The sequence below is a fragment of the Euprymna scolopes genome, chromosome 41 (genome assembly GCF_053919585.1).
Source record: "Euprymna scolopes isolate OS-2025 chromosome 41, ASM5391958v1, whole genome shotgun sequence".
NCBI classification, from domain to species: domain Eukaryota; kingdom Metazoa; phylum Mollusca; class Cephalopoda; order Sepiida; family Sepiolidae; genus Euprymna; species Euprymna scolopes.
The window spans coordinates 69,309,772-69,333,337 of record NC_136522.1 but is presented as its reverse complement, the minus strand read 5'-3'; the positions used below and the strand labels follow the sequence as shown (position 1 = coordinate 69,333,337).

The 23,566-nt window shown below is 34.2% G+C and overlaps 1 protein-coding gene across 36 annotated transcripts in view; it reads right to left on the bottom strand.

Moving 5' to 3' along the window:
• Positions 1-23,566, bottom strand: part of LOC145266600 (splicing regulator ARVCF-like) — a 494,180-nt gene that overhangs the window by 12,110 nt on the left and 458,504 nt on the right. For 3 of the 36 annotated variants that reach the window (XR_013864755.1, XR_013864758.1, XR_013864756.1), the window contains one exon: positions 10,142-10,176. The exons of the other annotated variants lie outside the window; for them this stretch is intronic. The gene's annotated coding sequence lies outside the window, so the exon portion shown is untranslated. The remainder of the gene's footprint in view (positions 1-10,141; positions 10,177-23,566) is intronic. 36 annotated transcript variants of the gene reach the window in all.

Genomic DNA, 23,566 nt, shown 5'->3' with positions numbered 1-23,566 from the left:
AAACCTCTCCAGACCCGGGCAACGCCGAGTACCCCCACTAGTTAATAAAATAAATTACAAATATTCAGATGACACTCAAATGATAAATAAAACAGTAGATTTGTATGTGTGCGTATGTGTGTGTGTGTGTGTGTGTTAATATTTAATCAACATACCATGTACTGGATAAGGTGGGCGAAGCCAGGGCTGTAGTCCTGGATATATCACGGCCTTTGACAAAGTCTGGAATGAAGGGCTACTAACGAAAATTAAATGCTACGGTATAACTGGACATATACTAAATCTAATTAGATACTCCTTGGGCAATAGGACCATCCAAGTTGTCATTGATGGACGCACATCCAAGCAGTATAACATGAATGCGGAACTACCTCAAGTCGATCCTTGGACCACTATTATTCCTGATATTCATAAACGACCTCACTGATGATATTGTGTCCGAGATGGGTGTATTTGCTGATGATACAATACTCTGTAACATGCATGAGGGAAGAACAGATGTACATAAATCTAGAACAATGGCAGAATCGTTAGAAAATTACCTCCAGACTATAGTGGAATGGAGGCGCAAATGGATGGTAATATTTAATGCTAGTAAGACTAAGTTGCTCTCCTAAGACAAGATGCATCTCTAAACGCCTATATCCATGACAAATAACACCTTACTTGAGAATTCTTTTTCAAACTCCTCGTAGTGAAATGGGGACGTAAATGGATGGTAATATTCAATGCTCGTAAGACTAAATTGCTTTCATTTAACAAATTACAAGATGCATCCTCTAACCACCGATATCCATGACAAATAACACCCTACCTGAGAATTCTTCTTTCAAACTCCTCGGCCTAACATTTGCAGGCAATATGAACTGGAACAAATACATAGAGGACATTGCAAAGGCTGCTGCAAAGAAGGTGGGTTGCCTCTATCGAGCTAGAGGACTACTCACACCCGAGAGTATCCTGTACCTCTACAAGGCCACCATTCAACCATGCATGGAGTATTGTTGCCACATCTGGGCTGATGCATCTACGACTAGCTTCTCCCTCTTGGATAAGGTCCAGAAAGAGTTCTCAATCTAATAGGTTCTACTTTGTCAACTGAGCTCCATCCATTCTCAACCTTTCCTCCATCACTGACCCCTTGCCTTCATGGAATTTTTTTTTTTTTTTTTTTACATAGGAGGCACTGCTTATCAAGGCCCAGAGGCCACTTGAGGATAAGGGTTAAAGAGTGTACAGTAGTCAATGAGACAATATCATAGTAATCATTAGTTGTGGAAATTTGGTAAACTGGATTATTTAAGGGGATGGCTCATCAAGAACTTGTTTGTGGTGGGCTTGAAGATGACCATATTGTAGTCAGCTGGAAAGCAGGCAAACAGGACAGAGTTCCACAGGTATGCAGTTCTAAGAAAGAAGTTTTGTTCATGGAATGTACGTTTAGATTTTGAACTCTGTCACAGTTTTTCTAGCAGTTTCTGCCCAGATGTGGCAACAGTGCTCCATCCTTGGACGTACCTGGCTCTTATATAGGTAGAGAATTGAATCAGCAGTGAGATATCTACTCGAGCAGTAGAATGATCCCACCATTTTTCCAGTGAGCTTGGCAACAGAGTTGATGTACAGGTTCCATTTCAGATCAGGAGTAACGGTCAAGCCCAAAAGCTTGTCAAAATATGAAGCCTCCACAAGATGAGAGCCATTCATTTCAATTGATGCCAGATGGAGATCAGAGCATTGATGATGTAAAGATAGGAGCTTCGTTTTTCTCCAATTATCCTCTACTTCCATAGAAAAAAAATCATAGCCATCATAAGTGACAGAAAAACAAAAGAACCTTTTTACCGTTCACAGAACTTTAAGTTTTGTATAAAAAAAAGTATTATACACAACAACAACAACAAAGCCGAAGCCATATTGGACTTATGAATCCAGGTATGTACGTTTCTTAGACATGACACAGTTTGAAAAGAAATAATTATCTTTAAATTATCAAGTAATTCAATCATTTAATCCCGACTACACAATTTCTTTTTTACTCTTAGGGATAAATTCACCCCTGATTGAGAACCTCTGTTCTATTATATCATGTATGTCCAGTTAAAAGTTAAAAAAAAAAAAGGACAAAAAATTAAAAAAAACAAAACAAAAAAAAACTGCAAAACAAACATCTACAAAGTTGGTATATTCTTTATGGACATTGCCCTGGATGAATAATATTTAAAAATAAATTATTAATTCTTTGGGGCTCAACTGGACCAGGTTTCATCAGGGAGTGGGGAGGGGTGATCAACTATTTCTAATGATATCCAAAGGATAAAGGAGGACTTCATATAAAATTAAAAAAAAATATATATATAATTAGTTTTTTATTTTTATATAAAGGACGACTTTATAAAACAAAAAAAAATATATAATTATTTTTTTCACAAACTTGGAATTATTTGACTGTCAAGGGTTTTCCCTCAGAACCAAAGCCAACAGTCTCAGCCATTGTTACGATGACTTTTTCCCTATTAACTGAAGTATGGCTTTAGTCCTGTGCAATTCTAGGAGGTCCATCATCCAAGACTTTGCTTTCTCCTTTTGAGAAAGGGTTAGTTTATAGCTAATCGCTTGAAGTGCTCTTATCAGGGAATGCCAACGGGGCTGCCCATGCATTTTTGGGGGCCACCGTGTCCCTAGAGTGCTGACTCTCCAAATCCCTCTTTTCAGTTCTTGTGTCACCTCAGCTCGACGTGGGAAGGAGATAAATATGGAGAAACAAGATGACCAATTAGACACAAGGTCATTAATAATGTGGGAGAAAATAGCAGGAGGGAGGGTCATTGGTCATCCATTGTCTTTCATATTTGACTATGCTACTCTTGGCTAGAATCATTGCAGTTACCACAATACCACATTTACTCTGGCGGGGCGGCATCTTAAAAACATAAATAATTTTAAAATTTATTCTTTATAAATATAAGATTTTACAAATTCTTCAGCAATGGAAGGAACAAAAAAATGGTTAGCAAGATTCTTGAAACTCTTTCTAAAGAATAGATTGCCCACTGTTTTCCGGTTTGTTTAGAACCAGAAACAAGCATGTCAATTTCTAAATGGGTGTGGGACCTAAGTGGGAGAGAAAAGGCAATAGGGATTGGAGTTTGGGAATGGATGGTATCTTTTCAAGAATTGGAGTCTCCTTGCCAAAAGATGGGCCCATGTACAAAATGATAGGGTCCCTTTTTTTTCATGGTGAGGCGTAATTTTGAAGAAACAAATCCCTAAAATCTCATGTAATAACATTTTATTAGCATGCCAAAAAAGGGGGACCACTTCACTTAATTCATACAGAGACAACAAATAAGACTGAACAAGATCTACAAATCAACAAAAAAATAAATAAATAAACCAAATGAAAATATTTATTATTGGCAGAACAATTCCTCTAATTCAGCGATGCTGGTAGTTTTTTTTTTTTTTTTTTTTTTTTTTTTTTTTAAATCAAAGTTATAGTCAGCTAACGTACTTCCTAACTTCCAGTACAGCACTACTGGAAGTGGGAACTGCTTTTGGACTATCTTGCATGAATCGAGCATCAGTTTTTGAGTGGCATAAGAGATTCAATGAAGGCAGGGAATCTGTGAGGGATGATGAGAGGTTTGAGAGGAGTAAGGAAGTCAAAACACCAGAGATGATTGGCCAAATAAAGAATTTCATGGATAAGGACTGTCGTGTGTCTATAGAGACAATAAGTGCACAGTTTGATGTCAGTGTGGGAACTGTACATATAATTATTCGCAAGGAACTGTATAAGATTTGCGCGAATGCACCAGTCCAAAATTCTATCCTTGTCACAAACTATTTGACCAAGATGGGCATCAAGACAGTTCCCCACCCTCCCTATTGTCTAAACCTTGCTCCCTGTGACTTTTGTTTTTTTCCTTAAGCTCAAAGTAAACCTTAGAGGCTACTGTTATGAGACAATTGAGGAGATGGAAAAGGCTGTGATGGGGGTCATTAACATGCTTACCCAAGAGGATTCCATGGGGCATTCCAGAAATTGTTGAAACGATATAACAAGTGCATTGCAACCGGAAGAGATTACTTCGAAGGGGATTAAAGTTTCATCTGTGTACTATCAAGAAAAATGCGCATATGGAAAAAAGTCAGGAAACTTATTGAAGACACCTTATATGAGAGAATAAGAACAGTTTTGTTACTTATGAGATGTATTTGTTGAAGATGACCATGTTGCAGTCTGCAGGGAAACCGTTTGAAACACCATCAGATTATCAGGCCATTTGCCATCACCTCTGTCAAGACTAACTTGTTGGTTGGTTGGTTGTTTTTGTTTTACGGCATATCAACCCTTTTCAGGTTATTTAATGCCGAATCCAAAGATTCGGAAAAAATTTTTTTTTAATAGAATATATTTGTTGTTTTCACGTCGGTTTCTATTTAACCCATAGTTGGGACCCTAACAGGTACTACCACTCCGGGTCAGAGTGGACCTGGGAGCAATGGTAATTAAAGGGTGGCTCCACACTCCCCAAAGCCCACAAGCTGGGGCCTCACCACTGGATATAGTTTAAGGTCATATCCAGGACCCCCATTGAGGGACTTTTACCCTCTGCAGGGGGGCAGTCGGCATATTCTAATGCCCCACCGACAAGGCCCAAGATTAACTTGTATAAGGATTGACGGAAACCAGCGAAGTCTAATAAATCTGTCCACGCTCCTTCTACATGATGTGCAGACCTAATGTAACGTAGTACAGCTAAATGTAACGCAGTGTAGCCAAATGTAATGCAGTGCAGCCATATATAACAGTTCCAAATAATCGTCCATACTTTGTATGTAAGGTTTCGCAAAGAAACAAATGGAAAAAAAAAAAAAAAAATTTGACACACTTTTTTTTTTTTTTCAGTTCAAAGAAGTAAAGGCATTAATTACCGGTCCTTTCCACCCCAAGCCACCCGACACATTTTCCAAGCCAGCAACAATATGATCAATTAACAGTTGCTTAGTCTACAGCTATAATCACCTGTTATGCGTGTAATTTGTTTAACGGTTAACGCTCGCCCGACAATTTCGTTAAATGTTTGGAGATTTACGAGTCTTGTAACTTGTTCAGAGTTCCTTTCATGCTAAGACATGCTTTTCTTTCCCCTCTTTTTTCTCTGTCATCTTCCTCCGATCCTGATGTGCCACATATCCATTTACTGCTCTGACGTCACACTTGCCCCACATCTTGGTCATGTGTATATATGTCAATGGTTTCATTACACAAACACATCGACTAATTGACCACAATAATTACCTGTGGACGCTAGTCACTCTCGACTCTTTGCCAATTACAACAAATCGAAGTTTTTTTTCCTTTTTTTTTTTAATAGTGGGTTCAAAACTAATCTTTTTTTTTAATAGTGGGTTCAAAACTAATCTAAATATCACAAAATCGTCATTAAAATAAATTTCATAAAACCTAAATTTAAAATAAAATTCTTTTCCTAATATCTATTTTATTTTTTTAAAATGGAAATCGCTTCAGACAAGGCATGAAGCCACTTGATGTAAGGAGCTAAAAAAAAGAAAAAAAAGTTACTTCAAGATATAAAAAAAAAAAAGAAAAGCTAACGATGAGTGTTAGATGGATAGATTCCAAACTAAAATAGAAAAAATTCTTCCCCCTTTGTCAGAAACATCACGCATGGAATATGAGGACTAAAGGACTAATTAAGGAAAGCAAGAGTTATGAGGTTATTGAAAGTATGGTCCACTTTTTACTTCTCTTAAATCTAGAGATTAAAAGTATTTAAAAGTGAAAGAAATAAAAGAAAACGAGAAAAAGAAAAAGAAAAAGAAAGAAAAAGAAAAAAATGAACAGAAAAGAAAGAAAAAGAAAAAAGGAAAGAAAAAAGGAAAGAAAAGAAAAAAGGAAAGAAAAAGGAAAGAAAAGAAAAAAGAAAAGAGCAAAGAAAACGGAAAAAGAAACAAAAAAGAAAAGTAAAAAGCAAAGAAAACGGAAAAGAAAAAAGCAAAGAAAAAAAGCAAAGAAAAAAGAAAAAGAAAAGTTTTCTTCATTCATATTCTCTTCCTTTTTGTTTCGATCTCTCTAATTTGACAAGTTGCTGTTAATATCAATGAGAAATAATGTAAAAATAATACCGTTTGTTGATTTTGACGTGTGTGTGTGTGTGTGAATAGTGAAAATGGAAGTAGGAAACAAGCGAAAATGTGACGTCAGCAACAAAATTGAATAAAAATCGAGACATTTGAAGTCAATTGCCATTTGGAAACAAAGGGAAATAACTCTAAAAGAATGAGGTTGTCTCCCTTGTGAGTGAACAGACTTTTAAAACAAAGCAAGATGGCAGATTCACATTATTTGCAATAATCGTTCCTGTAAAGTTATATTTTTCTATCGTTAATACATAGTTTCATGCTTATGTAAAATGTTCTTATAGCAACCAGCAACAAATGACATGCATATTTAATGCCGAATCCAGTAATTTTGAAAAAAAAAAAAAAAAAAGAAAGAAAGTTCATTACATTTTTCAATATTTCTTCATTGAGTTTTGTTTGGTTGTTTTCTTTCATAGCATATCAACCCTTTTCAGGTTACTTAATGTGGAATCCAGTAATTTCGGAAAAAAAAAGTTCCAGTTCATATTTTCAAATATTTATTTATGAAGTTTGGTTTGCTTGTTTTGTAGAGAAAAATTGTTTTTGCTGAACAGGATTGAGTTTTGAAAAGAGAAAGGGAAAAGAGACAATAACACAACTGTTTGGTGCATTTTAGGTGAAGAAGCCAGTATCTTCAGACAGCCTGGTCTGGTAGCATCAAGGGAAGATATTCAGAAAGAACTGTTAAAAATATTAGTAATAACTAATTTATTTATTCTCTCTCTGCCCTTGTCTGATAAGATGAATAAAATGTCTGTATTATACTCGTCTGTTTCAATTAATTGCAATTGATACCGACTGTAGTTCAATTAATACAAAGCCAACATTTGTGTTTGTTGCTATCTTTAAAATCCATATATTTTTTTATTTAATTAAAAAAACACAAGTATGTGTATTGAATGCTGACTGGACACCATCGTCGATTGAATTTCATCCACCCAAGAATTAGTGATCATTTCCTCCAATAACCATCACAAAACAATTCAACCTGTTCAGATAATTTGCTTATTTTAAAAACTAACATCCTCATATTTTAAGATAATATATTTTCCTATATCTATGACCCTGGCAATATGTGTACTTTGTGATTGTTTTGGGACATTAATTTATCCTTTCTTTGGTATTAATCTTTGCTGTTACACACCCCCTTTTGTATATTTTATCATTTTAAGTACCAACTTACATGTTTCGTTTCCCATTTTTATGATTATTTTTGGCAAACTGTTTATGCAAGAAGAAATGTGCGCGCACGTAACTCTAATTGTTTCTTAACTCTTCTTTCTTTTCAGACAATCATATAGACTCCCTTCTACAGGGTGTCCGAAAGTTTTACTGAAGAATTGAAAATCTTTGTCATTTTACCATTATTCATTATTTTTCATCGATCTTTGACCCCCCCCAAACCTGTGTCTTTCTGATTGTCTCGGGACATTAGATTATTCTCTCTTTAGTATTCATGTCTGATGTTATTTTTCTCTCTCTCTGCATATTCCATCATATTAAGTGCCACCTTAGGTTTTGTACGCCCCCCCCCACACACACAGCTGCATACAACTAATTGATGACAATTCTGAGGTGCAGCTCTAGGACATACATTCAGAGAATTTACGCGCTCATCTTATCTAACAAAAGGCAAAATGTGTGTGTGTTTGTATGTCTCGCAAAAAATTTTGACAGAGGCAACGGATTTTCATACGATTGGTATCGTTTTGAAGCATGACCCTTCGGATGACAAATATCGAAAAATTGGCTAAAAACATTAATTCCTTCACACTCAACGGGATATTTTTATAAAGGGAGGGGTAGCAAAATATCGTTCCTTCGTGACAAGTTAGACCTTTTTTGGCTTTCTTGAATTAGTTCAGATATTAAAAATACTGACCCAATTTTGCTGGCGCGCTCATAGCTCAGTCAGTTAAGAAGCAGCGTTGTTATCTTAACATTGCAAGCTTGAACCAAGATGTAAGATTTTTTTTTCCGATTTTTAAACAGGGTTATTTATGCCATTTTTTTTTCATTCTTTTTTTTTTTCATCACGTTCGCTATTTTTTTTTGTTTTTTTTCCCGATTTTTTTAAAAAGTTTTAATATCGTTCGGTTGCATGCTTGGTTTTTTTTTTCCATTATGTTCGCTGTTTTTTTTTTTGTTTTTGTTTTTCTGAATTCATTTAGTTTTAACATCTTTTTTTTTAGCATAGTTAAAACAGGGTACAAGCTCTCCAAGATGATCTAGACGCTATCTACCAATGGGCGGATGACAACAATATGCAGTTTAACTCCGGGAAATTTGAGTGTATCAAATACGGTAGAAGGAAGGACCTGAGAGAAGCATCTAAGTACTCGACCCAAGACGGGAAGCTAATTAAAACCAAAGATACTGTGCGCGATCTGGGAGTAACGTTGGATTCTGATGGTACATTCACCTCCCAGATCGACAAAGTTTGTTCAACTGCACGGAGCCTTTCCAGTTGGATTCTACACACTTTCAAAACGAGACAAAAAACCTAATGCTGACACTCTGGAAGTCGCTGGTGTTGCTGCACATCGATTACTGTTGTCAGCTGTGGACTCCGGACAGAAAAGGTCATATTCAAGCATTAGAGGCCATCCAGAAGTCGTTTCTAAGAAAGATAACTGGTTATAGTCAATTGAATTATTGGCAACTGCTGGATACGTTGAATATCAAATCGATTCAACGCAGGCAAGAAAGATATTCAATCATCTATACCTGGTGTATGATGGAGAACCAGGTGCCCAACGCTGGTATACAGCACCATATCTCAAAACGTGGCAGAAGGTGTGTGGTACCACCCCTAACCAGTGCCAGGGACAACTGGATCCGACGGCTCAGGGAATCGAGTTTAAATTCCCGGGGTCCTACGCTCTTCAATTGCCTACCACGTAACATCAGAGAGATCACGAACTGCAAAACAGAATCGTTCAAGTCGGCGCTGGATACCTGGCTGAAGTCTGTACCAGATGAACCTCAGATCCCTGGTTATACCGCTATGAGACGCAGTGAATCCAATAGCTTACGCCACATGCTTGTCTGTGTAAAGAGGGACAGCAAAACGGTGCAGCGGTCTATTGATTCGACGCCGCCTATACCGTCCCAACTGGAGGCCGCTTGCCGCAGTGACCTTGGAGGGCTCTGACCGCCGAAAGACATCACACAACTCACACAACTGTTATTAATTCGCTTAGTCTGTATTTTCCATTTTGTTTTGATTTACCTCTCCCCCCTCCCCATCTCCAAACACCCAGGCAATGCCGGGTACGCCCGCTAGTCTATATATAAAGGCAAAATGTGTGTGTGTGTCTGCCAAAAACTTTTGACACACGCGATGAATCCTTACGAGATCGGTATTGTTTTGAAGCTCCACATCTCCGACAACAAATATCGAAAAATTGGCCAAAAACATTAATTCCTTCACCCTAAACTCGCCAGCTTTCTACAAGGAGGGGTCAGTTTTTGCGTTACCATTTTTTTTTTTTGCAAGTCATTGTCTCCTTTCGATTGACTAGCTTTAATTTAAACATTTGCGACTTCCGGTTTTGCTATGGACGCAACGACAAAGATGTCACTTTTTTTTTTTTACACCTTTTCCTCCTTCGCGTTACAGGTTCGAGCCTACCTACCTACTACCACTTTTTTTTTTTTTTTTTTTACACCTCTCTCCACCCAAACTGCATACTGTTTTGATTCAACTACTTTTTTGGGGGGTGGGGGCTTCCTTACTCAACACACACGGGCAATGCCAGGTACCCCTGCTAGTATCATATATATCTAAGCAGCATCTCTGGAATTACGCGCACACACACGCAAAAAAAAAAAACAAAAAAAAAACACAATAAACTTGACTGCAAACATTAAGACAAGAAAATAGCTGACAATATTCAAAATGGGGAATGACACAAGGGGAAAAAATACTGAACAAACGGAATGGAATAAATGAAAACTTGCTCACCAAGAACTTTTTAAACGTAATGGATGAAAGTAACTCTGAAAAAAGATGCTTTGAGGTAATCGATACGCGATGAAAAAAACAAAGCAAATGTAAACATAAGATGGGGGGGATCATTTTCGTATAGAAATAGATTTTCACCCCCAAATGTAAAAAAAAAAAAAAAAAAAAAAAAAAAAAAAAAATAGAAAGCCGTTAAAAATTCCAATAAAAAAGTTTAACCTCAAGAAAAAAAAAAAAAAATGAAAATATAAAACTTGAAAAAAGAAATTATGCACAGTAACCAATGTTATCCATATGCAAACATGTAATTGGGTGAAAAAAAAAAAAAAATGAGAAGGAATAGGCAGAGTACACATTACTGAAGAAGTAGTTTTTACAATGTTAATAGTCGAGTTCAAATCTCAATTTTTTAAAAACTGGACATACATATACAAACATAAGAAATAAATAGCAAAAGTCTATATTCTAAATTTCAAAATGTTGACCATCTTACCATTTATTCCTTTAAATATGTTGATATTGCACAATTCTTAACAGCACCTGTTTCGTTACACAAAATCATTCATGTAATTATTAAGTCAATTCTTCAATTTATTTCGCCCTTAACTCATCATAGTAAAAAGCACATATGAATTTTAAAAAGAAAATGAAGCATATGGGCATGATTACGAAATTCGGAAATTGGGAGAGAAGCTTCATTTTTATTAATGCCGTCTTTTTCGGAATTTGGTAATCATGCATTTATTTTCTTTTAAAATTGATAAGTTCTTTTTCTTCTGATGAGTTGAGGGCGAGATAAATTCGCTGATTGATATAATAATTGAATGAATGATTTTTGCGCTACAAAACAGGTGCTGTCAAGAATTGTGCGTGTCAACGTACTTAAAGGAATAAACGGTAAGATGGTCAACATCATGAAATTTCGAGTATAGATTTTTGTTATTTGTTTGTTATATGCTCTGTAGTTACATCGAGTTTCATAAATTAAAGAATTGCTAGAAATAAAAGGTGAAATATAATTGAAGAAACATACAAATATACACACACACACGAAAACCGCCCAGCGTTGCTCGGTCATAAGATATGCTTAAATACAATATTTTATTTATATAGATTTTGTATTTATTTAATATATAGTCAATTCTCTATTGATTATTATATTGTACCCAATATATAGCTGTGATTTCAAAAGTTAAAAAAAAACAAAAAAAAAACATAATTTGGGTGCCATCAGCTAGAATTGAAACCAAAACATATAGTGTTGCAGCTTTAGTCATTAAGTTTGAAAAGCTTGCAAGAAATGACGTCACGACGTTAAAAATTCAGACATTTTAATATAAAAACAAATATCTCGGCCAAGCTCTAACCTGTGTTCCGTCGCCGCAATGTCACATCCTTGTGTCCGTTCTTACAAATACTTTGATGGAATATACTCTGATTAACTTATTGCAACTTGTGCCCCTTCAAAGAAAATGCTTCCGATTAACCTAACTCGTAGCAAAATCCCACCCCTTCACTCTTGAGGTCCCTAGATGCCGAAAACCTTCTACTCTAATAGTTTATTCTCTTGCACTGCTAGACTTTGGAATTCCATCCCAGTTTACTGCTCCCGTGATTGTACTAACCTGCAGAAGTTTAAATGTGATGTGAACAAACATCCTGCTGCTCAACTCCCCACACTCCCCCGTTAGACACGAACCCAAATAGTAGCCTCTTATGCTACAAGTTACAATATGCCGTGTTTGAGGTGAAAAAAAAACTAACCCCCCAAAAATAAGTAATCCCCCCTTTTTTTTTCTTTTATAATTTGTACAAAACATAAAAGGCAAATTCAAAATGGAAGTTCAGTAATTCAACGCAGATTTTTAAAAATAAACAAACATTAATTTGTTTATAAATCAAGCTTTTCGACATAATCAAGTTTTCACCAGGATAGACAATGTTTTTTTTTTTTTTTTTTTTTAATATAAGTTTACTAATCTTACAATTTGAAATTGCACTCAAACAACGCTTTTATCAAGTAGAAAATATATCTTCATGAAGATGGAATATTGTTGCTACATCTGGGTAAGAGCTGTTAGACATACCTTACCCTGCCTTGACAGACTTCAAAATAGACTTTGTAGCCTAGTGGGTGTGTGCTTTTTTCTCTTTCCTGCAACCTCTTTCCCACACAAGAGACGTTGCAAGCCTGTCTCTGCTTTATCGTTATTTTCATGGCAAGTGCTCGACTGAACTCCACTCTATGATCCCCCCTCGCTTGACTTTCATGAAAAACACTCGTCTATCTGCAACCACCATCAATAATCCCCCCCTCACTTTTTATCTGTGACTAAACCTAAACGTAGATTCCATGAACAAAGTTTCTTTCTTAAAACTGCACGCCTGTGGAACTCTCTTCCGTTTCCCTGCTTTCCAACCGACTACAATATGATCGTCTTCAAGTCCAACGTAAACAAATTCTTGATGAGCCGTTCCTCTTAAGTAATCCAATTTACCAAATTTCCACTACTAACGATTACTACGATATTGTCCCATTGACTAACATACACTTATTAACCCTTAACCTCGAGTGGCCTCCGGTCCTTGATAAGTGGTGACTCCTTTGTAAAAAAAAAAAAAAAAAAAATATATCTTCATATTACTTCCTGTGCACGATCATGCATGCCTCCCAGCGTGGACATTTAAAAATCACCGTTGATAACGTCAAATAGGTTTTTTTTTTTTTTAGTGGCATCATGAAAAAAAAATAATAAAAAAATGACAAAAAAAAAAAAAAAAAAAAATGACAACCCCCCCCCCCAAAAAAAAACTGTCTATCCTTATGAAGACATGATTACATCGAAAAGTTTGATTTTTAAACAAATAAATTCGAAATGTAAGTTTAGTAAGCCAATTCAACACAGATTAAAAAACAAACACACATTTATTTGTTTTATAAATCAAAGTACTTTTCGACGTAATCTCATTTTCATCAGGATAGACGCAGTTTTTTTTTTTCATCCTATTTATCCCTCGTGGCATGATGCCACTGAAAAAAAAACAAAAAAAAACAAAAAAAAAAACAAGATCCCTTTGTTTTTTTTAAAAAATATCTGCGTTGAATTGGCTTATTAATCTTACATTTTGAATTTGCACTTTATCACGGAGAAAACATTCTCATATATAAAGGTTTTTTTTTTTACAAGGTGATCACCTCTTATCAAGGCCCGGAAGCCACTCAGGGATAAGGGTTATCGCATGTACAGTACGTTAGTGTGGGGATTTAATAAAAGTGTCTACTTAAAGGGGGGGGGGTTCATCAGGAATTTGTTTACGTTGGACTTGAAGACATCCAGGTTGTAGTCAGGTGGGAAGCAGGCAGATGGAACAGAGTTCCACAGGCATGCAGTTCTAAAAAAGAAGCATTGTTCATGGAATCTACGTTTTGATTTAGGCACAGATAAAGAGTGGGGAAAATTTTTCACAGTGGTTTCAGCTAGACAGGTGTTTATCGTGAAAGATTGGCAAAGGGGGGGGGACTAGAGATTGGAGCTCAGATGAGCACCTGCCATGGAAATAACAACAAAACAAAGATAGGCTCGCAACGTCTCTTCTGTGGGAGATTCGGCATTAATTTAAAGTGAATGATTTTTGATGATTGTTTTTAGTGCATATTTAGAATAATACTTAACCCCCCCCCCAAAAAAAAAAACTAAGGATACGGAAAAATCTTTAAAATTTTCATGATGTATGTACGCGCCACAGAACAAAGATGTCATGTTCTAAAATCATGTTTATTGATCAAGTAGTTTTTTTTTTAAACTACGAAAATAAAATTTTATGACTAAGCAAGACATAGGATTCAAATCGGCAATATTGAATAAATTAGAGGAGGACAACTCAATTCGAACTATCAGGATCAATATCAGCCTTATAATAGATACATTTAGTATTAAAATCGCTAAAATTATAAATTTTGATTTTCTTAGTCTAGTCTTAATTTATATGATTTTTGGAATATGACATGCTCATTCTGTGATGAGTACATAACATTATAAAGATTAGTCAGTATATATTTTTTTAAATAAGTGGAATTCTAAATAAGCACTTTTTTTTTACTAATAAAAATGAATACATTCATCATAGTTACTTTCTCACACAAATAAGTAGCATATCTTTTTACAAGAAATTCTACAAATATTTTTCTTCGTACTACTTCATGTTATTTTTAATGCATCTAAAACCAAGCTTTTATCTTTACATCACCAATGCTTTGATCCCCATCTGGCACCAATTAAAATGAATGGCTCTTGTCTTAGGGAGGCCTCATGTTTTGTCAAGCTTCTGGGCTTGACCTTTACTCCAGTACTGAAATAGAACACCTACATTAAATCTGTTGCCAAGGCCACTGGAAAAATGGTGGGATCCTTCTATCGATCCACTAGATATCTCACTGCTGATGCAATTCTCTATCTATATAAGAGCCAGGTACATCCAAGGATGGAGTACTGTTGCCACATCTGGGCAGGAGCTGCTAGAAAGGACTTATCCTCCCTTGATAGAGTTAAAAATAGACTTTGTAGCCTCGTAGGGAATGTCCTTTTCTCTTCCAAGCAACCTCTTTCTCACAGAAGAGATATTGCAAGTTTGCTTTATTGTTATTTTCAGGGTAAGTGCTCGATTGAGCTCCAATCTATGGTCCCCCATCCTCGCCAAACTTTCACAAGAAACACCTCCACTCTTTATCTGTACCTAAACCTAAACGTAGATTCCATAAGCAAGCTTCTTTATTAGAACTGCACACCTGTGGAATTGTCTTCCGTTTTCCTGCTTTCCAGCTGACTATGATATGGTTGCCTTCAAGCCTAACAAATACAAGTTTTGGATGAGCCGTTCCATATAAGTTAACAAATTTACCGAATTTCCATTACCAACGATTACCTTAGTGGCCTCTGGGCCTTGATAAGTGGTGATGCCTTTGTAAAAAAAAAAAAAAAAAAAAAAAAAAGTACTAGTTATAAAGTGCTAGACACTAGGTGGTATTTATGTAGGACAAGGACCGTGCTAATGTTGGAATTTTCCTGGCAGTTTACACAAAATGCCAAAAGGTGCCAAACAAAAATTTATTTTTTTCTTTCGCAAATACTAGCTAATTTTTTAAATGAAAACTGTATTTCTGTTATTACAAAAATAATTCAATGAAAAACATTATTTCTGTTATTACAAAAATAATTCAATGAAAACTATATTATTTCTGTTATTACAAAAATAATTCAATGAAGACTATATTATTTCTGTTATTACAAAAATGATTCAATGAAAACTATATTATTTCTGTTATTACAAAAATAATTCAATGAAAACTATATTTTTGTTATTACAAAAATAATTTAATGAAAAGTTAATTAAAAAAATGAAAACAAAATTCTTTTTCTTGGTACAAAAAAAATACAGAGAATTTGGACAATTTTAGGAAACTTTAAGAGAATTAAAATTCAAATTAAGTAAAGAAAACACTCATTGTAAGGTAAGTTTCATGAATAAATATTTACCTTTTTGAATAACAAACAAAACATTTTTCCTAATTTTTTTAATGATTTTTTTTTCTTTTTGTGTGATTGTTTTTTCTCAAATCAAAATTATTTTTTCATATCATAAATAAATGATATCAAATAAATGTTTTCTTAAATGACGTTGTCTGCTGCAATTTCACTGGCTCAGAATTTCAGCACCTTTCTGCGTGTTAAGTAAACTGTGCGGCAAATTTTGATGATGTCACAGTTCTGATTCTGGCTAAGTCCCAGCTGGGTAAAGATGGTAATTGACACATTCAGGTATCGTACCAACATCACCCAAGGAGCGCATATAAATTAGTATTCAATTAAAATTTCAGGAACCTAATATTTCCAATCTGGCCAAAAAGAGGAAGTTGGGAAGATGTTAATAAATTGCTGACAACGGAAACTTCCCCAATCATAGGATAGTATTGAGGTTAGGATCCTAATCCTATATTCACGGCATAATCATGTCCACCCACTGGTTCTTGTCAAATCACTGTAGTTAAGCAATATTAAACTTGGTCAGTATCAGATGGTCACCCATTTGGGAATACCAGGCACTGTATGCAGGAGGATGTCGACACCTGCTTGCAAGAATTGCAAAAACCTAACACCTTTAACTCCCCTGGCCAGGGCATACATGCAACTGGAGACCATTTGTGAATTTAATATTCCTTTGACTCTTCAACCTTCGGAGGAAACGAGTTCAACCCGCTTAGGATGAATGTCACTGGTAGCTTCCTTCAGTCTTGAGGGAGTATGGATACCCACTGTAAGGATGTCTGCGCACTGAATTTTTTTGTGGCAAGAGTTGCACATTCTCTATCCATACCTTTCCTGAGTTAGCATTATTAAATACCAGTGGAAAGTGGAGACTCAGGACGACTGGAAACAATGCAGGGATAAGAGGAGAGAACATACAGCACCTGGAATTCCTAAATGGTCACCCATCTGATAGTAAGCAGACTCAACGTTGCTTAACTTTGGCGATCTGATAAGAACCGGTGTGTCAATATGATTATACCGTGCATATAATACATGCAAACATTCAGGTTTTTAAGAATTTTATTGTTAAAGTTTTAATACATATGTAAATTTTTAAATAATTCAAAATTTAAAAATCATATTCTGATCTGACAGGCATTTATTAAAAATTAGATTTCCATAGTTATGGATGGCTCAAATAACATTTTTTTTTCATCTTCTCTGAAGTATAACAGCAATTCCTACAAGTGTTGAAATATTTTTTATTTAAGTCGACTTTAGCATTTAGAACTTAGACCTATATAGCATCACATCTGACATACTGATAGGATTCTACTTAAACATTTGGTATTTTCATTCTTCCACTATGCTTTCTTTAATATCAAATTTTGTTTTCTTAGTACATATCGACTTTTACATTTCTAAAGGAAACATAGATTGTGCTTTCATATGTCCTGTTTTTTTTAGACATTTAAACCAGGTATACATCATGTGTTTTTAGACATTTAAACTAAGTATACGGCATATTTTTTAGAGATTTAAACTAGGTATACACCATGTTTTTTTTAGATACTAATCTAGCTATACGTCATGTTTTTTTGGACATTTAAACTAAGTATACGTCATGTTTTTTTGGACATTTAAACTAAGTATACGTCCTGTTTTGTAGACATTTAAACTAGGTATACATTCTGTTTTATAGACATTTAAACTAGGTATACGGCATGTTTATAGACATTTAAACTAGGTATACGCCATGTTTATAGACATTTAAACTAGGTATACGCCATGTTTATAGACATTTAAACTAGGTATATGCCATGTTTATAGACATTTAAACTAGGTATATGCCATGTTTATAGACATTTAAACTAGGTATACGCCATGTTTATAGACATTTAAACTAGGTATACGCCATGTTTATAGACATTTAAACTAGGTATACGTCACGTTTTGTAGACATTTTAACTAGGTATACGTCACGTTTTGTAGACATTTTAACTAGGTATACGTCACGTTTTGTAGACATTTTAATTAGGTATACGTCACGTTTTGTAGACATTTTAACTAGGTATACGCCATGTTTATAGACATTTAAACTAGGTATACGTCACGTTTTGTAGACATTTTAACTAGGTATACGGCACGTTTTGTAGACATTTTAATTAGGTATACGTTACGTCTTGTAGACATTTAAACTAGGTACACATTGTTTTTTAGATATCTAAATCAGAGGTACATTGTTTACATGCCTAAACTATTGTTTTTATATATCGAAACTAGATATACTTTGCTCCAGTTTTACATGTCTAAACTTCGTATACATTTTTTTTTTTTTTACATATCCAAACTAGGTATAAACTTCCTTTTACATTTTTAAATTAATCATAAATTTCAGTTTAAAGACATACATTTTCACAATACGCAAAGAAGAAAACAATTTCTCATTAAACAGTGCAACATTATTCAAAAAATTCCAAAATCAGAATCCAGTAAGAAAACGTCTCTGCTTGAAATCAATATAATCGATAACATGTATTGATCAGCATTAAATTATGAAAGACAAAACAAGCAACTGCAAAAATCAATCAATCGATTTCAAATCATTTCAAATTCCACTGGCACAAACAAAAACATGCCACAACAAAGTGTATAAAAAAAAAAAAAAAAAAAAAAAATCAAACATTCACCAATTCTTAAAACTGAATCGTCGACACATTTAACGCACAACAATCAGGGTGGGATAAGAAATTGTGGAAACTCCCAACCCATTTGATAATATAAACAAAATAGAAATTTTAGTTTGTTAAAAAAAAAAGTTATGGCCAGTTGAATAAGAACTGATGCTTTATACCTAATTAATGATTAAATATGGTTGAATTTGTACTCATTTTTGCATTACGTACTAATCCCTATAAATTTGCGACTATGTATTGGATGTATATCATAATAGTTAATTCGCCGTACTTTATCATAACAACGGGCCATACAAAATCGTTTGTTCAAAATGTCATATACTAGCAGATGTACCCAGCGTTGCCTGGTATTAAACAAAGTTAAATTCCTTAAAAAAAAAAAAAAAAAAAAAAAAAAATGAAGTAAAAACAAAACGGAAATAAACTGAGGCAGGTGCATGCGAGTATTATGATTTTTCTAAACAATTCACTTCTTGTAAGTAAAAAAGAAAAAATACTCGAGCTGAGACCGAAACCAAAACCTAAAGACAGTAAGTCAAATACGATAACCATTAGGGCAATCTGTCAAGAGCTTTAAAAAGCGTTTTCAAACTTACTTATTCTTAGCATAAGGAAGCTGTCATGTAAACGATTTGTGCATGCGCAGCCGTGAAACAGTTGACAAATGGATAAAAATCCGATGACTCCCCCACCTCCCAAGTAGCAATTTTTCGATTTTGACCCGTAAATAGCCCTTCCTTCTCGATGAAAACCAATGAAAAATTTTTCGACGTGTCTGAATACCTTATATAACAAATTTCAAGTCTGTAGATCAAAAATTCGTTGAGAGTTGTCCTCACATATTTTCACTATTATAGATATATTTATTTATTTTTTTATTATTCTTTAAAAAGAATAAAAAAGAAAATAAATAAATATTTATCTGCGTCCAAATAAAACAAGGGCAATTTTCTAAGTAAAAAACGAGCTTCGAGGCGAAGACGATACTTAACCGTATTTATCGTTAAAAAAAAATCAACAAGATATATATATATATATATATATATATATATATATATATATTAATGAAATCAAAGGGATGTAGTGTTTACCTGATATACGCAATGGTAAACTTCAAACTAATATAAATAACAGTATTAATATATAGAAAATTTAATCCCAACTGAATAAAAAAGCTCAATATGCAATAGATAGTAGAGCTTATTATAAGAGAAAGAAAATTAAAACTGTAAGTTGAACTTTACAATCAAAATTTATTGTTCGACTGAATACTCCAAAAGACAAAGTCCTTATTCTGCGGAGTTTCAAAAAAATGCTATTCTTGTTATTCTTCTCATCAGAGAACATAAAGAAATCAGAAAATTATATTTGTAGCAATGCTAGAATTTGCTAGTTAAGGCATTAAGTGAAACCGCAATTTATTATAGTAAAAAAAAAAAAAAAAAAAAAAAAAAGTGAAAAAATGTTGGATATGTATAAAAATATAAAAACAAACCGCGCATAATATTTCAGCTTGCATGAAAATCCTCTCAAGTTGATCCGTTCTTTTTTTTTTTTTTTGCAATAAGTTTAGATTATAAACAAAGTAGAAATTTTAGTTTGTTAAAAAAAAGTTATGGCCAGTTGAATAAGAATTGATACTGTATACCAAATTAATGATTAAATATGGTTGAATACTAGCAGATGTACCCAGCGTTGCCTGGTATTAAACAAAGTTAAATTCCTTAAAATAAAAAAAAAAAAAGAAGTTCAACTTACAGTTTTAATTTTCTTTCGCTTATATATATATATATATATATATATATATATATATATATATATATATATATATATATATAAAAACGGGCAAAAGTTCTAGCCCATTGATTTAGGATGAGTAATGGTCGAATATGGTTGAATTTGTACTCGTTTCTGCATTAAATACTAAACCCCATTAATTCCTAACTCTGCAAATAGACTAAAAAGTTTCTTTTCAGTTTTATATTTTATTTCAATTGAAATTTCGCAGAAATCAAGAGTACCCCTCTTTAGGGCCCCCCTTCGACAGAAGGTCCGCCCGGCCTTTTGGCCGGGATCAAAGTGTAGTATCTGTTCCGACAGATGCTGCAAGCAAAGACTAGCTATGACTAGCAAAGACCATATGTGGGGATAACCCCACATATCTGAACTTGGTCAAGGTAGGGATCACCCTACGACCACAGTTACTATCCAGCTCCCATTTCCCACCTCTCGGGAGCAGGATCCCCCTTTCCCTCCCCCCTCCCTCTCCCTCCACATTAAAAAACGGCCTTGTGCCTAATTTGCTCAGTGGGGAAGCAAATAAATACCGTCCCCCTCTTTAGGGCTAACACATGATCTCTACATGAGATGCATAAACATTTGAATATTGCATCACAGTTCTTTTTTTTACATTACAAGTGTTCACTTTGTAAAAAAGTAAATAACACTAGTTTTCCTTTCCTCAACTGACCATGCAATCATATATATATATATATATATATATATTCTATTGCATAATTGTAAACTTTTTTAGACATCGGATCATGTAGGAGCTACGTCTGCGGTACGTTAAACTTATTATTTTTTTCCGGGAATTTAAACGGGATTCTTTATTTTACTTAAAGCTTTTTTTAGACTTTATATTATATATCTGTGGTCGAGTGGGAGAACTGCCGACTGTCAACACAACGGTTCTAGGTTCAATCCTTGGCTTGGGAGAGATGCTAGTCTAGCGGCACTGATGAGTTGTGATACAACGAAACAGGACTGTATGTCGATGACTACAAATATATTTTAAGCCCCTCTCTTTGAGTAGAGCACTGTCGTAAATAATCTCACCCGGTACTTAATTGGCTGAAAAATGCGAAGCTCGTTGTTTGTTTACGAACATACGATTTGAGCACTGTAAGAGTGGTGGCGGGTGTATATTTAAATAGACATTCCAACGAGTTATTTGCGGTCGTTCCTTCTGTGGTCGAGTGGAAGAACTGCTGACTGTCAACACGACGGTTCTAGGTTCAATCCTTGGCTTGGGAGAGATGCTAGTCTAGCGCACCTGATGAGTTGTGATACAACGAAACAGGACTGTATGTCGATGACTACAAATATATATCATATATATATATATATATATATATATATATATATATCAATTATTTCTATGTCAGTATCAAATATATATATATATATGATATATATTTGTATATATGATATATATATATATATATATATAATGTTTTGTTTACTAGAAAGTTTAGATAAGTCATCTTGTATTAGAGCGCTTTGCTAGATTTCTTTTTTTTTTTTAAATAAATAAATAAATTGTAACTAATTATATATAAATATTATATATATATATATATATATATATATGAAACTTTTTAATCCATCAAAAACCGGCAAAAGTTATTGCCCGTTAACTAAGACTGAGTGCTTTATGCCAAATTGATGGTTAAATATTGTTTAATTTGTGCTCATTTTTGCATTAATTACTAATCCCTATTAATTCCTAATTGTGGATACCATAATACTTAGTTTGCTGTACTTTATTATAACAAAGGTTCATAGAAACAATTCAGCCAGATCGGCATGTTAGTTTCCAAGAAAATGTGCAACAGACAGACTAAGAGAAATATAATATAGAGACTACGTAATCTCTAAAATTATATCGACCAGCTTTAAAAGTTAGACATAAATAGGATTTACGTTGACAAGTCTGGCTACCAAATTTTCATATATACATATATATATATACATATATATATATATATATATATATTACAGATCCGTTTCGTTATACAGAAACAATCAATTATTTCTATGTCAGTATCAAATCTTTTCGTGCATATACTCATCAGAAAAATAGACATCTTTGCTTAGAAAGAAATATACATCCAGCAATGTGTACATTTTCTGACATTATGTTATCATGCATATTTCTTTCTAAGCAAAAATGTCCATTTTTCTGATGAATATATATGCATGAAAGGATTCGATATTGACATAGTAATAATTGATTGTTTCTGCATGACGAAACAGATCTGTAAAACAACTGTTTACAGTTTTGATGTGCTGAAAGAACTGTTTGGTAAGAAAAAGAAATACTTGGAATGTATCTATACTGTTATTTTTTTCATATGTGCTCTGTTATATCTGACATTGAGCTTATAAACAAAAAGGATTTGTGTACACATAAAATGAAATGTACTTGAAAAAAGACTATTTTTACAAAAAATAGGCATTTATAATATAAATCTCACCTGTTTAAGTGTATGTATGTATGTATGTCTGCTTAAAACTTGACAGAGGTGACGGATTTTCATGAGAGTGGTATCTGACATTGAGCTTCTAAGCAAAAAGACTGTGTGTACACATAAAATGAAATATAATTGAAAAAGCTTATTTTTACAAAAAACAAAAAACATTTCTAATATAAATCTCACCTGTCTGTTTAAATGTATGTATGTCAGCCTAAAACTTTTCGACAGAGGCGACAGATTTTCACGAGATTGGTATCATTTTGAAGCTCGATGTCTCAGACGACAAATATAGAAAAATTGGCCAAAAACATTAATTCCTTCACCTTCAACTGGGCAGTTTTCTACAAGGAGGGGTCGATTTTCTGCAAGTCATTGTATCGGTTGGATTGATTTTGCCTAATTTTAACGTTCCGAACTTCCGGTCACGTCATGAGAGTAGCGGTAAGACATCAGATTTTCTTTCGCTTTCTTTTCCACCTTCGCGTCACGGGTTCGAGCCTGCCTGCCTGCCTGCATCCACTTGTTTTTTTTTGTTTTTGTTTTTTCTCAACACACTCCTCCAAACACCCAGGCTAGTATTTTATATATGAGAGAGAGAGAGAGAGAGAGAGAGAGAGAGAAAAAGTGTGCCGATTCTCAAGTTTGACAAAATACACCTGAAGAAGGTTAGAGGTTACATTGGCTAAAACATCACGCAAGCAACACTCAAGATAAGAACAGTAGTTTAATAATAATTCAAATGGATGAACCTCACCATAAATGAATGATATCTTCAAAGAAGAGCAAGGAGCAAAAATGGGCCAAAACATTATATATATATATATTCTATCATCCCTAAAACTAAAGTTGACAGGATTTTCAAATAGCATTTAAGCCGACAAATTAAACTTTGATTCTGACTGACCAACTTAGTTGCAATAGACTAACATACTTTATTTAAAATAA